The 15,003-nt window shown below is 47.7% G+C and overlaps 1 long non-coding RNA gene across 1 annotated transcript in view; it reads left to right on the top strand.

The window, feature by feature from the left end:
* Positions 1 to 471: 471 nt before the first annotated feature.
* The window catches only part of LOC138579655 (uncharacterized), a 46,999-nt gene continuing 32,467 nt past the window's right edge, over positions 472 to 15,003 (top strand). The window contains exon 1 of the long non-coding RNA XR_011304115.1: positions 472 to 583. This is a non-coding gene — a long non-coding RNA (uncharacterized lncRNA). The remainder of the gene's footprint in view (positions 584 to 15,003) is intronic.

Below are 15,003 nucleotides of genomic sequence, written 5' to 3' on the forward strand. Positions count from 1 at the left end.
TGATTGTCAGCTCTGATAAGGGTCTGTATGTATTGCACTTCATTGTTGCATGTACATTTTGATCTCCCGGTGAAATATTCTTCTGAGTATCCCAAACTAAATGTTGTCTGAAAAATAAATGAAAAAGTTAAGAATTCTCCACCTTTTGTTATGACTGAAGCTTTTGAATAGTGCCAAAATGGCGTGTTTCAAAATGTGCACGAGGCCCTTCAATATATTATTCTATTTGCAACAATTAACATGCCAGTACAAGGATGAAAAGTCACACAAATTTACCGTATTATGCTTACGCCAAACAGTCACAACCACAAACAAAATGGGGTCCATATATCAAAATCACCATAATTCTGAAATGTAAATACAGAGCAACATTGCATTGTAAAGGAAACAGTGTGCAGTGCTATCATAGGTGGCCTTATGTATGAACTCTGTATTTTACTAAGAATTGGTTTATTGTCTATTTCAGCAGCAGGAAGCACCACCACACTGACCCACCAGAAGAAGAAGCAGTGACCGAAGCAGATGCCTGACCACCATGTCCTCGCTCACCAACTTCACAGTCATTTGCAAGCCATCCAGTCAGGTGACTAGAAAAGATTGAAAGAGTTAAGGGCACCTTCAAGACCCTGTCCACACTCTGCACAACACCAATAAATATGGCGTTGCTACGCTGTTATCGGGTGATTGGCCCATTGCCCATTCACATGACCGGAAAATACTGGAGCTGCCAAAACACTTTAAAGTGCTGGCCTGTGGTATGCAGAATCACCAGATCAGCAGCAAAAGTGTTCCTCGTGCACCTAGCAACCACAAAGAGAGACAGTATCCCAAGTGGAGGCCTACCCAAAATGTCCTGTTGGAGGTATTTAGGGTGGTATTTGAGGTTCGTGGTATTTTGGGGTATTTCATGGTATAGTGGTGAGCCTAGCTTTAGAGTACTTCCTGATAATTGTTCTTATACCGGGATCACTAACTGTAACGAAATACTGGACTTAGTACACTTTAAACAATTAACTTATCCCCTTGCAGTATCTTATTTACAATACCACAATATGCCATTTTGGCTTCCATCTCGGACTACAGTTACCATGTAAATGAAACATGAATATTCACACACATAGCCCTTCTGTAACCCAGTGTACAATAACCAGTTTGGTTGTTGTCCTATCACACATGACAAAGTGAAATTACCAAAGGCATACAATCTCACTACTGGTTATACCGAGGGCCCTGTGTTACCATCACAGATCAAACACGTAATAAATATTCTGAAATGATTCAACTTTTGAATTGTTATTCTTTATCAGAGGTTAGAAATATGCAAGATACAGATTTAACATACAATGCAAAATGTTCACATAGCCCCTACAGCTTGGTGCCAGGAATCAAAAATAAACATTTCTAAGTGCACTTCACTTGCGGTTATTTTTCTCTGCAATGAAAGGGCCTTGCTATGCTAGATTTCAAAATATATTTTTTTTAATTATAAATGAGCCTTAAGGGCAGTGTATATTGGTAACTGGTCAGCACTCTGAGAAAAATGTCCTTGAGCTTCTAACAAGTCTTGGCGGAGACTAAACTACTATTACATTTGAATTTGGTTGCATGAATAAAAAAACATATAAACACAGTTATGCACGTTTAAGACTTCACTGTATGGTGCCAAAAAATGAAATGTCGACCTCTGACAAGTTAATAATGATATTCTCCACCCCACATGATCCAATACTAAGCATTCAAACATTAGCACGCTCCTCAAATTAACTGAACTCACCAAGGATAATCTTTAAGTTTGTGCCTGTCCCGAACTGCCAACGCCCCCATCTAGCTGCCGGCCACCCTCTTCTAAGTTTGGAAACAGCCTCTGTCTGCACACATCTGTCCGCAGGGTAAGCAAAACTCTTCTGAGACGGCTGCCTGCCAGGAACCCGAAGCCAGAGAGTGAGAGAAAAAAAACCAGCCCTTTTTTGACCAGCCTTTTAAAGCATTTTTCCGAAACCTACCCAGAATGTAGATCCTACCTACATAAACTGTAGAAATGCCTGCCCTTTTCTGTGGCCTCATGTGTCATTTAAAACCACCTTCCTTTTTGTCAATCAGCCAGCCCTCCAGATAGTTCTGAAGCACATGGCCAATCTGCCGGCTTAGAGCAGAACCAAATTGGATGCAAACATAACATTTGCCCCATTTCCTCCTCTGAAAGTCTTAAACAATAAGCTAAATGAACTTCACATTCCACACTTCTGACTTGTCACATCTTCATTCAAACACAGGGCACCCTTAATTCTGCATTTTTTTAATCATATTTCCAAACTAACCCTGCACAACCCAAATGCCTTAGATTTATCAATCTGCAACACGTTTAGATAACCAGCATGAACTTTTGTGCACTGATTGTTAGTATCATGGTATGTTATATGTTAGAGGGATAAGGTAAAATAGTATATGTTAGTCTCATGTTTTTATTTTAGTGCAACTCAGCCCATAACCGTGGTGTGGTGTTGTAAAGTGCTAACACCCTGTTATGTAATGCCCAATTCAAAACCTTTATTTTTCTAGCATTTGTTCTGTGCATTTCCAATAATTACATCTACTAGATTGAGTCTCACACATGAGTCTCACACTCATGTTCTCCACTGGAAGCAATCTTTTACCATGTTGAAATGCAGAGTACAAGTTGAAATCCATGACTTTGCTAAAATGTGGACGTTAAAATGGAGAGGTATCCTTGTTGAAATTCAGAATACCTTGCCCTACAGTCCTCACTCAACCATTGCAACAGTATTGACCGACTACCTGGTCATGTGTCTAAAAAATGTAGACAGTGCAGGATTAGCAGCAGAAGGGCACGCAGCAACCACAGCAAAGACCTGCTAAACTGGACTTCCCTGCTGCATTGCCATTGGCTCATCACACGGGAATTCGGCAAATCCTTCATGCATCACTTGATTGTGTTCTGCCCCCAGAAAGCAAATGATGTATTTGGATAAGGGTATCCCCTTTATGTTTATGCATGGACCATGATGTGGAGTGTGCTCATACCCCTGGCCCATCACAGGAAAATATTCAAATCAAATCAGGCGACAGTACTTGATTGATCAGACCTCAGCACCTCCTGCCCCTCCTGCAGGAAGTGCCATCAATCATGAACTGCAAAAGAAACACTTTTCACTCCATGTCACAAAGACCCACACACCCCACACCAATGCACAATCAGACACCACAAATGAAGAGAAGAAATGCATGCTCAATGGCACGTCAGTCAGCAATCATGCTGGGACATGCAGAAGCTCATCCTCAATAGACACCTTGACAAACTCATTACAGAAACCGATTATACAAACACCACCTCTACAAGCCTTGAACACCTGGTGCTCCCAGAATGCTGGAAACACATGCACACTGAGAAACAGGCAGAAAGGTGGGAGTAGGAATAGTCCAAAAGAGATGCAGCTTCCTCTTTGCCCCATATGCTTCAGCTCTCCGAAGGTGGCAAACCAGCAGATGAAGAAGTAAGAGCCACCCTTTCTACACACTGTGTGCTCATCACCTACTAAAAGCCAGCAGGCCCATCCAAATTGTTTATGGCCAACTTCTCCAACTGCCTCACTGGCCTCACTCAGCTCTTCCAGTCCACTAGTCACCCACTGTTTGCAGATGACTTCTGGATATAAGACAGCGCCACATAATGCAAACATGAGCTCCACATCACCCCTGAGGATTGGAAAATAAATGTTCCATTGTAACTGCTTTCCGGTGAAAATGGGCAATGCTGTGACATCCACCCCCATGGAATCCAGTGCAGAGGCATCAATGCAACCTCTATGTGCTGGTCGAACATTAGATGACCTGCTTCGTAACCCACCATGAAACAATCACATCAACACAACTACCCCAACCTATTTTTAACTCTACAAAAGCTATTACAGACAGTTCTAAAGAAGCACACTGACATTGCTTAGAACGGATTAACCTCAACTTACCACCAATCAAACTTCCCACGGGCCCATAGAACAACCTCTTCCACATCTGGGTATCGCCTGGTGCAGAGGCAATGACCCATAAATCAATGGTCACAGTTTTTCTCTCCATGTGAGAGAGGGTATGCCCAGACGTGGGTCCCTTGCTCAAAGTGACATAGGGAACCAGGCTGCACCTCACTGAGGAGGTCCAACAAGGCTGAAAAATGTCTGGGGTTGCTTGGTTTTCTGTGCAGAAGGGACCTGGTCTAGCAGTTCGGGCTGGGCTGATACCATTGGTGGCGGCAGCTGACTGATTTGAACATGGCTGGACCCCTTTTGCAATGGCGCAGACGGGCTAGAAAACGGTGGTGTGGAAGGTTGCCCAGAGCAATTGCCAGTGGTTCAGATTCATTCGAAACCTTCCACCCATCACTTTTATGGTCACAGTTTGTCTCTCCATGTGAGAGAGGGTATGCCCAGACATGGGTCCCTTGCTCGCTGCGCCATAGGAAACCAGGCTGCACCTCACTGAGGAGGTCCAACAAGGCCGAAACATGTCTGGGGTTGCTTGGTTTTCTGTGCAGAGGGGACCTGGCCTAGCAGTTCGGGCTGGGCTGCTAACATTGATGGCGGCAGCTGACTGATTTGCACATGGCTGGACGCCTTTTGCAATGGCGCACGGGCTAAAAAAACGGTGGTGTGGAAGGTTGCCCAGAGCAATGCCAGTGGTTCAGATTCATACGAAACCTTCCACTCATAATTTTTGTGGCCATAAATCAATTGTAAACTAAAAGCAGCTCCCAGTGCGTACTAACAAGCTATTTTATGAGCAAAAAGTGACTATTGCCGCAAAAACATTACAGAAGCCATAAACGGCTGTGGCGGCCACTGGCTCAACAGACAACTAGGGCAGAACGGTACTATACTTTCTTTCTCTTTTATGTAGATTAAAATTGCTATGGAAGGGTAGCAAGGCCTATGGTGCTCCCTAAGGGAGAGGAATCCACAGGACCAGAACAGTGCTTAGGGCAAGGATTATCATAAAGACAGAGATCCTGAGTCCTTCCCTGTCACTGGGTTACGGCCTTCATGCCCCTGGTAGATCAGACCACCACTCATAGTTCCTGACAGTTTAGAGGGCTCCTAGACACTTTGTTCTTGATGGTTGCTGGTCCTTTCTTGACGGGCGTCTTCCGGATCACAATGTTGTATAGTTCCTCCTGGACACACTGCTACCAGACACCATCACACCATGCTCATAGGTCGCCTCACGAGGATCAGGCCTCAAACACTTAAAGGTGTCAGGACCACAGGGTACTATTAGGTTCCCCTCCCATTCAGGGCTATTAGCTTTGTTGTTAAGCATTAGGGCTGGAATGGAGTTTCTTTCTCTCCGTCATAGAGGATGGGGTTTGCACACCAACCTCCCAACCAGCCTGTGGTTCAAACTTAGCCCAACACTTTACTAAGGATATCAAGGTCTTTTTGCTTCTTTCTCCTCTCCTTCTCCCAATCTTACCTTCCTGGCACTCCTTACATTCCCTTCCTTGTCTTACTTCTGTCTTACTGACAGCCTCTTTCCTCCAAATTCCCTCTACCAACTCCCTTCTGTTCTCTAGGTGTTGACTCGCTTATATGTCTTCCATTTTCTCTTTCCTCTTCCCTCACTCTTTTCTTTCCTTATTACCACTTTGTTCGTTCCCACTACTGACCTCCTTCCTTCTTCTAGGGGTGTTCTCTTTTTTGTTTCTCCTCCCTTCTCCTTCCAGGTGTTTCTATTGCTTTTCCTCACTATTACAATTCTCCATTTGCGCTCTCATTTCCTCCTTGCCTTCATGCTCTCCCTTGCTCTCTCATATCTCATCCTCATTCCTTGCTTCCCCTCCCCTCTCTTGCCCGCTCTCCTTTACCTCCTTCTTGCCTTTTTTCTCTCCCCTGATTTCTCTTGTCTCCACTTCACCACGGCTCTCTCAACTGCACAATGCCACGCCCTTCTCTCTTGCTCTCTCTCCCTCTCTCGCTCTCTCTCTCAGTACTCCTGGTAATCCGTCACCTAACACTCCCACTACTGATCTAAAAGCAAGCCTCTTACACCCAGTTAATTGGGCTGCCAAATCCAACTTTGGGGACATCTGAAGGTGCTTAGCATTCATGCTGTGCGATTGGCTGATTGTCCTGCCTCCAGTCATCCACCCAGGTGAACCCACACACCTTTGGAAGCTTGTGCAGGGGCCCACAGCCACACAGACCAAAGTTATGAAAGGCGAGTCCCAATGTTTTGGGAACATGCAGCTTTATCATGGGGGCTGTCTAACTCCACCATGATACCATAGGATCCAATTTGCGTCTATATGCGTGTGTGTGGTGCACTTTCCAGACCACGATTTCTGATTTTCTCTGCTGCTCAGAGAATCATGTTCACGAACCCTGCAGACTTGTGTTCAAGTTGGCACTGCTCAGGGGGCTTTCATGAGGCCAGGAACTGTACCTCCCAGCCTACATATGAAGATGGGGATGGGCTTAAGGTCCTGAGGGATACACTGTGTATGACCTCCTTCACTAGCATCGTTTAGTGGGCTGTGGTCCCCTGTCCCCGGGCTCTCCAGGATCACATCCCATAGCCTCTCCTCCATGACATGGTCACACAGCGCAGAGGTTCCGGAATTCACCCCCTCCGTCATCCCACCCACACGAGAACCTAGCAGCAACTTTTCTACCTTATTTATAAAGCTAGTTCAAAAGATCAGACCAACTGTGTCATACCCCAAAAAAATTAGCATGAAATTAAGCCACCATCAGAAACCCCGATATTAATTTGCTGATACCTTTTGCAACAAAACCTTTCACAGGTACCAAAGCAAACAGGCAATATATCCCACAATGCACTCCTGTGTACTAGCCTCCAAGAAACCCACCAAGATGGCGCATGTCTACCAACCCAGCTGTACCACTGATTCTTTATTGTTTAGTTTAATCTGTTATAGCCAGTCCACGTCTGGAAAAGTTATAAAGAGACACAAGGAAAGTGAGAGAAAGGCGGCGAGGTGTGTGGTCTTTAATCTGTTTTCCACTTTGAATTCTGAACTCAGTCGGTTAGACAGAAACCAGTAGAGCAGACCTGGAATGTAAAGGGCGGGCTGGGGCATAAAGACAAAGGTGTGGGGGAGGGGCGGTGTACACGTCCAATGGCAGAGGGCAACAATCTCCGTGCCACTCATAACTTCTGCAGCAGGTGTTGTGTACCAACACTTTTCCTTCGACACCAGGTTCCCTCTTCAGACATCTTCAAGCATTGGATTCATCTTTTATGTTGAGAGTTTTTTTACACAGCGCCAGTACCAATGCACTGGCTCTACAGCTCTGAGGCTTGCCCGCAAGGCAACAAACTGTAAAGGTCAACTGCTTCCTACCCAAAATCGACCGATGAGGGTGGGACAGGGGCATTTTCAAAGCATGATAAGAAGGACCTGAGAACTGTAAGGATACAAGTTAACATTTGCAAAAGAGGAGTGGCAAGAACGGCTCCAGCCATGTTTCAGAGTGCCCTCGAGCCCTGCCCAGATAGGGCGATCATGGAGCAATGGTGCTTAACTCATCCAGAACAGAACTGCGAGACTTGTCCTTGGCCTCAAGCCCATGGACCGTATCTCTCCAGGACTGAAATCACTACACTGGCTCCCAGTGGCTGCGAGGATCAAGTTCAAAACCCTCTGCATTATCCACAAGGCCTTCTGGGGCCTTGGGCCAAAATACCTTCAACTCCCTCTTCCTAAATATCTTCCTTCTCGAGCTCTTCGCTCATCCGCCTCCAACTCCCTCATGGTCAGCCGCTTTTCCAAACAACGAGTTGGTGGCAGATCTCTCTCCGCTGCAGAGGTCTCCCTCTGGAACAGCCTTCCTGCCCCCCTGAAACTTGAGGAGAACCATCTCCGGTTCCGGAAGCACCTCAAAACCTTCCTCTTCGCCTCCACTTTCTCTCCCCCTCTACCCTGCTAAAGTTACTAAACTGCACTGAATCTGCAACTGGGCCACTCACCTTCTCGGTCCTTGGCCCAGCCACTCTCCCCTGCACTGCCTCCCTGGCACCCCCTGCACTACGGGACTGTGTCTGTATCCCTACAGCCCCTCCTTCCCAGCACTTATCTGCACTTACTCGCACTGCCACTAGCTGGCCCTGGTTACTTTCCTGTATGCTATTACCCTGTACTGCACTTTCCGCTCTCCCTTTCCCCTTGCACTTTTCCCTTTCCGCTCCTCCCTTGCACTTGCGCGATCTGAATAACACCTGGCCTAGTAGGATAGTTGTATGTCTCCCCTTGTTTCCCCCCCCCGCCTCGTCGCGCCTTGAAACACTTGTGTAGAGGCGCGTTATAAATACCATATCATATCATATCATATCATAAAGCCTTTGACAATTCAGGGGTAGGACAGGATGACGGCCCTTCTCTGCCGTATCACAGCACATTATGGCAGTTCACATGCAAGAGGATCCAAGCTACCCTCTCAATGTTAAGCGTGTTCCTGTACATAGGGCCTCACTGCAGACTCTTTGGTAGCTTTCAAACAGGCGGTGTGTCACTAATACAGCCTACTTAAACCCCTCCCACATTGCAGCCCAGGCTTAGTATAAAACCTGGACCTTCATACCTCAGTTTTAAAAGTGAAATTCCGCTTTGAAAATCCACCAATTTTTACCTCCGCCCAAAGAGCTGAAGGCAAAAAATGGCAAACGTTTCCAGAATATTATTCGTTTTTTTAAACTATTGAATACAGGGGAAAATGTTTCAGCAGTTTCTTAGGAAGAATGCATGAAAACGTCCCCTTTGTCAATTTTCTGCAAGAAAAAAATACACTTAAAGGTAGAGTGGTGGTATGGCCCACCAGTGTACGTAGACCATCTTCATCCTCACGGAGAGGATTTAAATGGATGCAGATTACCCACATACCACCATCTGAATTTCAGTAACTCCATGTTCTTAATAATGTAAAAAAATACTTATGACCCAATGATGTCCACAGCATTGCGGCAATTTCTGAACCTCGCGTTGTTACTTGCAGTTGGCAGAGCTTCCTTTCAGCGAGTCGGTATGTGGACATGTTCTTTCCAAATGTGTTGCTCCGGATCTTCCTGTTTCTTCCATTACTACAGCTAAGCACACCAGCTTTTCAGGTTTTTCAGCCCATTCTCAAAACAGTTAGGCGCAGCACACTGCTATCTTCATCGGCCATTAAAAAGGGTAAACATGACGACTACCCCTTGCATTCATGATTTGCAGTGGCGAGAACTATTTCAACAGGCTTCCACTGTCCATATTGCAACCCATTTCCCATTATGAGGGCAACAAACTCAAAGATGGTGATGTTAACGAACACAAGCGGAGCAACTACGAGTCTGGCAAGACCAACAACCACATTCACGTGATCACTTAGGCAACGCACTTCCCAGCTCTTTACTCTGACTGAGATGTCCATTTTAATGAGCTCCCATCACAACATTTCCAACTATTCACACACTGTCATCTTCGAGATCGGACAAGTGGGCCCCAGCCAAATTCCCAACCAATAATCTCAAATGTGTGATATCAGTTTGGCCTCTTGAAGTCTTAAAATGAACGAATGAGGTGATTCGAATGGCACGAGCTATAGTCAAACAAATAGTCAAACAAAGTTATTCTGAGGGAAGCTTCTGGGAAACCTTGTTCTGAGCCACAATGTTGGTGACATGAGAAAACAAGTCCCCACCTTTACACATACAAGATTTCAAAGTGGCGTGCCATAGACCATCTTTTTTATGAATAACAAAATATGTAGTACTTAAAAAGCACTGCACGTTCTACCATTAATGGATCTAAAATATATTTAAGGTCTGAAACCATGCCAGGTTGCAGGAAGTTCTGGTGTCTTCTGGGGTAGCTCCCACATGGATCAGAGCAAATGAGTGGCGTGGGGGTGAAAATAAATTCCAGAGGCGGAATGGTGTAAATCCCCATTCCCATTGAGTCCTATGGGATGCAATGGGAATGGGGACCATGGAAACACCAGCTACATCTCGTGATGGTGCCGGTGTGTCCTCGTTGGTAAACCCGCCAGGTCAGATCTGGCGGGAACACCACCTCCCGCCTGCAGGACTTGTGATCGGGCGGTCCGGAATTAACAGTGGCGGCGGGTTTACCGCCACTGTTATTTCCGGACCGCCCGACCTGTAATGAGGCCCATTGTCTAGGTATAACTTGAATCCATGTTGATGCCTCTGATCGAGAAAGCCGGGGCAAGCTTCAAGTGAGGGGCATCGACCAACAAAGTATCGCTGCCCTCTGCCTGATCTTAGCCTAATGACATCGGGATAGTTCCACAGGTCTGTCAGGTCAAGGTCCTGAAGTGTATTCCTAACGTGGGGCACCCATGAAAAACTCCTAACACCCACCATGTCTAGGAGATGTTGTAGTGCCTTCTGATATCTTTCGATGCCGCACTTCTTCCACAGACTGGCCCAAAAGAGGACTGGTCTAGCTCGAATTGGACAGCAACCAACATATCACTGAGCTCCAAGAAAAGCAAGGCTGTAGGGGCATTAACAGGAAGCTGCAATAGTTTCTTCAGAAAGATATTTTCATAAGTGCAAATCTTCTGGATATTACTATACCCCACAGTTCTGAGCCATACAAGGCGGCCAGGATGGCTTGCTTATGGAACAGGTCCAAAGCGGGAGAAATAGCACCCCTCCCATGTTTAGTGTGAAACGCCAGGATGGCTCCACCCACCTTCTTTAGAGTGGCTGATGATTTATTAATCTGGTGCTCTTGCTCAAACACTTTACAACACTATCAGAGTCAAGGATCCCTGACTCTCTCAGTTTTGGCAACAAATACATTTTTCTCAACTTAATTGTTCTAGAGCAAAACAACAAGAAATGTGTTCCTTACCCTCCCTGCACACAGGGCACATACTTGTATTGGCGGGTAACTAACTTTGAGTAAAACAAGCGAAGGGGAGAATCCCCAAGCGAAAGAGTAAATACAAGGATTTCTCATAAGCTGGATAGATATTGGGCCTCATTACGAGTCCGGCGGTAACTGAGGCGGTAAAACCGCCTGGTTACTGCCGACTCGTATTACCATTTCAAAGAGCTTTTTAAAAATGTCAGGAGGGTATAAGGGCCTAACGTGCCCTTAAGGTAGGGATTTCTCCTGCCTAAGGAAAATTAAGGAAAGTCTGCATCTTTAAGTCCAAATCAAAGTTATGTCTGTGTCCAAAACCTATGGTTGTCCTCACATCTAGAAATAAACAAAGTGTGGGATTATTCTTAACCAAAATAGTGTTCAAAAGTAAAGTCTCAGCTTAAGATCTTCTAGGGCCTTCTGTGTGTTTCACCATTGTCAAACCACGCCTTGGGTTTCCCTTTCCCAAGTTCAATATGGTATAGTTCACACAAAAAGAACATCTTGAGGTTTCCCATCCCCAAGATAACGCCTCTCAGTTCCTTCCTTGGGTTTCCTTCACCCAAGATTTCAATATATTATTTATTCTAAAGTCATTTGTTCAATGTAAGAAAAACAACAGGTTCACTTGATCTGCCTTCTGGCTTGCCTTATCAAGTAGTTCAGTTTTCAGTGTCTTACTTACAATGTTCTTTGCTGGTCATCATTTAGGGTTCCCCGGGCTAGGCACAGTTATCAGACTACACAGTCCACCCATTACAGGTCTCGCAACCAGAAACCCTATGCTTTTGCTTGGCTTGCTTCCGGATGACTGTGATCTTTGTAATAGAGAGCTTCATGGTCTGGGCGTAGTTGTCAGACCGCACGTACACCCATTGCAGATCACGCAACCATAAGTCTGTCCTTGAATTTGTTTTAGCCCCTCATAGGCTTTTCTCCCTTGGGCTATGGGTTTTCCACACTTTTCTTTCCTTTTGGCTAGTGCTACCCTTTTCTGCACCAGTCTTTATTTTGCCACAAGATCACAAATCTTCCTCACATTTGTAATTTGAATACTTAAGTATTCGAATTACGAATGGGAGATTGAACAAATACTTAATTATTTGTTCAATTTACCACTTGCTGTAATTTGTATACTTAAGTACTCTTACGCCCCGTCCCCTTTCCACAATACTGTAAGGGCGTCCCTTCCAAAGGACGGGAGACAGAACCTTTTTCACCAGAAAAATCCTTCTTCCACTTTAAATTTAGAGGCGCGTGGGGGTGCGGCCCAGGGAGCATGCACTGCCCTGACTCCGCCCTCCGGAGCCACACCTCCGTCCCCTTTTCCGTGCTGACGAGAATGGGCCGAATTCACCAGCGCTCCTGGGTTTGGCTCCGGCCATCTAATTCCACATGCGGATACTTCTTCTCTTTGTCTTTTTTGTCATTCAGGTACTCGGTCCTCAGGCGTCACGCTCCTCCCTGGCGCATGTCGACTTCTACAGGGTTCAGCAGGTGTCCATCCTGCAACGGGCTCTTCCCAACTTCAGACCCCCACACCCTCTGCGTTGCCTTGGCCCAGACCACGGTTGGCAATCATGTTCGGCGTGTGACTGGCTGTCCGCGAAAGCGCTGATGAACAGACTAGCCAGGTGGAGGGAGGTCTTCCAGACGTCGCCTCCAAGGATCTCAAGAACTTCGTGAAACATCGAAACAGGCCCAAGGTAGGGCCGATATTCTCCATCGCACCCCACAAGGGAGACTCCTTCCCAGGGACTCTCCTGTGCAGGAGGGACAGATCAGGTACTTCTACCAGCACGTGCACCGAGGTTGCTTCATCTACCGGTCTTCGGGTCGAGGGATCCTCGGATCCTCCCGGTCACAGTGTTGAGGGACCGGAAGGTTCTTTTGCCGGGTCTCCGCCTTTATACCGGCACCATGGCTGAGGGGCTATGCCCTAATACCAGCAATACATCTGAGGGGGGGTGCCTAAATGCAGCTCTACCGACCCCCGGGTCGAGGGGGTCACACCTACCGGGCCTAGGCTCGAGGAGCAGGGTAGGCCTCGTGAGCCACACGCAAGAGTCTGGCAGGAGGCTGGGCCCAGCAGGCCAAGCAACACGTCGCAGGCACGTGGTAGGCAGCTTGACAAAATGGTTGCTGCGCCAGAAAGAGGCACCCATCCCAACGCCATTCCAGGAATTCGGCGAAGAGCGAGTGTCGAGGTGGGACTGGTCTCAACCAGGTACGTGGCCTACAGTCTACCCCTCATTTGCACAGGGCAGCTTTCCTTTGCGTCCTTATGGACAGGGTACGCAACGACTCCAGCAGCTCCCTGCTACCCCGTCGGCACCCCCTGCCACCTCTTTGGCCAGTGAGGAGGTGCTCTTCGAGAAGTTCCTCGGCCTCATGAAATCGACTCAAATGGGGGTTATCATCAAGGACACCATCAGGGAAGTCATTTCCGCCATGCTAGGGCACCACAGACTCCTCCATCGGGCCCCCAGGTCCCAGTGCAGCCGCCTCCTCCGGCTCCACAGCCCACTCTGCATGCTCTACCGCCTCCTCAGCCTCCGGTTGCAGTCTCCGTACCCCAGCCTCTGGCCCCATCTACTCCTCCTCCTCCACAGGATCCTCCAGACTTACAGGATACGGATGAGGCGGAGGACCCGGACACGCCATCCTCAGCCAGGGCCTTCCACGAACGTCTTGCTGTGCTGGCGCAGTATCTGGGCCTACCCCAGCCAGAGGTCAAGCAGCCGGCAGAGGGGGTTTTGGCTGAAGTCCTCACACAACGCCCCTCTGCCAAATCGGGGATTGCAATGCAAACCGATATAGTCTCCCTGGCCAAGAATGGCTGGCTCAAACCCCACTAAGCCCAGCCGGTCAATCGACAACTGGACGCCAAGTACAGGCAGATGGAGGGTGATGCACTCTTGCTTTCGGTCCATTCTCAGCCACACTCCACGGTGATCGCTGCAGCAGCACTATACTCCAAGCCTCAGTCGTCCTCATCCTCCTCCTCTGCGGCGCTGCTAGGCAAGAAGATCTTGGAGGCGTATGGCAAGAAACTCTATTCCAACACCTCTTTACATCTACGTCAGGCCAACGCGGACGCCATGCTGGCAGCTGCCAACCAAAGGTTATGGCGGGAAATCACAGACTTCCTCTCAGAACTCCCAACCCAGAGCCAATCACGCTTTAAGGCGGGGCTAGCTGAGGCCAAGCTGGTCACGCATGACTTAATTGAATCGACAGTGGCCTATATTGACACCTCAGGCCATGCCATCTGCATTGCCACGGACATGAGAAGGACAGTCTGACTCCGGGCAACAAAATTCAACCCGGATGTCCAGGAACGCATACTAGATCTACCATTCGAGGGGGGAACCTCTTCCAAACAGCTAAGTCTTTGTCCATCCTTACAAAGACCACGCCCAAGTTGTATGCACAATCTCAGCAGAGCTCAGAAAGAGGTCATACATACGGAGGCATCCGTGCCTTCAAGGAATGCAGATCCAGGCAGCCGGACCGCTCGCCTTCTCAGAACCGGCGCAAGCAACAAAAACGTGGGTGGGAGAGTAAGAGCTTTTTCCAGTGCCCCTTCTCCGCAACAGCCTCCGAGGGAAAGAAGGCATGACACGCTCCTTCGGGTCCACGTGGCTCCGGTGGGGGGCAGGCTTGCTCTCCATGCACATTTCTGGTGCCAGAATTTTGCAGACCCCTGGATCCTCTCCGTAGTATCCAAGGGTACCGCCTTCCTATCCCAGCGTCTCCTCCCCTCCGCTCCCACAGGTTGGGACAGCAACTCTTTTGGCAGAGATTTGATCGCTTGTAATGAGCCAGGCAGTGGAGGAAGTCCCAGCCTCCCAGTGAGGCTTTGTCTTTTACTCCAGGATTTTCGCCATTCAGAAGAACCAAGCGGGCCTGAAAGTTGTGCCGGACCTTTCCACCCTCAACCTCTCCTTACCCCTGCAAAAATTCAAGATGGTTACGCCAGCTTTTATAGCGGAGACATTGGACAAGGGAGACTGGATGTATTCCCTGGATCTGAAGGACGTGCATCTACAAGTCCCGATTTGGCAGCCCCATCGTACTTTCCTACGGTTCAGGATCATGGG

The sequence above is a fragment of the Ambystoma mexicanum genome, chromosome 3p, assembly GCF_040938575.1.
Source record: "Ambystoma mexicanum isolate Mex_15411 chromosome 3p, UKY_AmexF1_1, whole genome shotgun sequence".
Classification (NCBI taxonomy): Eukaryota; Metazoa; Chordata; class Amphibia; order Caudata; family Ambystomatidae; genus Ambystoma; species Ambystoma mexicanum.